Source organism: Elephantulus edwardii, unplaced genomic scaffold, assembly GCF_000299155.1.
Source record: "Elephantulus edwardii isolate Elephantulus edwardi_28Jun2011 unplaced genomic scaffold, EleEdw1.0 scaffold00122, whole genome shotgun sequence".
NCBI classification, from domain to species: domain Eukaryota; kingdom Metazoa; phylum Chordata; class Mammalia; order Macroscelidea; family Macroscelididae; genus Elephantulus; species Elephantulus edwardii.
The window spans coordinates 3,983,646-3,985,273 of NW_006399872.1; positions in this window are offsets into that span (position 1 = coordinate 3,983,646).

Below are 1,628 nucleotides of genomic sequence, written 5' to 3' on the forward strand. Positions count from 1 at the left end.
CCAGGAAATTAAAAGGCGCATTGCCATGGGAAAGTCTGCTGTTAGGGACCTCTCCAAAGTACTGAAGAGCAATGGTGTCTCTCTTGAGACTAAGGTGCGTCTGATACAAGCTATGGTCTTCGCAATCACTGTTATGCATCAGAGAGTTGGACAATGACTAGGGAGGACAGAAGGAGAATTGATGCCTTGGAGCTGTGGTGCTGGAGAAGAGTATTGAGGGTACCATGGAGTACTAAGAAAACAGATTCTTCCTGGAGAGGATTAAACTAAACCAAGCAACTCCTTGGAGGCAGGAATTCTGGGGCTTTGCCTGACATACTTTGGGCATATTGCAAGGAGGGACAGACAGGTCCTTGGAGAGGGACATCATGCTTGGGAGGGTGGAGGGACAGCGCAGGAGGGGAAGACCCTCTATGAGATGGGTTGATTCAGTGACTGGGGTAATCGGGATGGGTGTGTCAGAGGCAGTGCGATTGGCACAGGATAGAGCAGGTTTTAGGGCTGTTGTACATAGGGTCCCTATGAGTCACAAGTGACTCGATGGCACATAACAACAACAACAAACAATGTGGTATCTGTGATAGCTAGTTTCAGGAGCAAATGTGAAGGGATTTATAGGGACTTCCAAATATTCTACATAAAATTTCACAGTTATTTTAATGTTCCTCCCTAACAAGGGAGAATTGCATTTATGCATTCAGTACCTTATCGTCTTCACGGTTAGCAAACCCCTCTATAATTCAATGAACTTGCCCCATGGATCATATGTAACTAGGCTTTCTCACTGAGCTTTCTGCTCTGAAATGCTATTTTCTTACGTGGACATTTTCTCAGCTGGGTTTTGTTTTCTTTTTCTTTCCTCCTTCATAACAACTTGGTTACTGGTAGTTCCAATATCCCCTTCCCTATTTACCATGATTTTATTTATTGTTTTAGTTTAAAAGAACCATCCCCCATCCAAAAAAGTACAGCTGAATTATTATTATAGGTAGCCCAGCAACCAGGCAAGTGTCAAAAATATTGTATATTTTAATTTTAATTTGTTGAATGAATAAAAATTTTGATGACGGCTTGACAATGATTCAGAAGAACTATTTTTTCAGAATCATAACACTGTGGTGAAAAAACTAGCACTGTTCACTAAATTTCTTTAACTTTTACTCCAGTGGATCAAATAACTATCAGTGACTCATCTGTTTGAAATTTATTTTCATATATGCTATGAATTAGGGTTCTCACTTGGTTTTTTGCAGTGTGTACTAGGCCAGGTCATGCTGCTGTTATTAGCTGCCATGGTGTCAGCTCCCAACTCACTGTAACTCCAGATGTTAAAATCTGTCTGCTCCTATGCCATCTTCATGATCAGGGGCAATTTAGATCACTGAGATCTACTTGGTTTTCACTGGTTAATTACCAGGAATAGATCATTAGACCTTTAGACTCCCCCACATTCTATTCACTTAGTGGTGATGCTCCACTCAATCTGTTCAGCACCAGAGGAAGATGCAAATCTCCACTGACTGACAGATGGAGACCGCATTTGGGAGACCTTATTTGGGTATCATACTTGGAGCTTCTGCATGGGAAGACAAAATTGTACCCAGTTATTTAAATACAAATCCCATTGT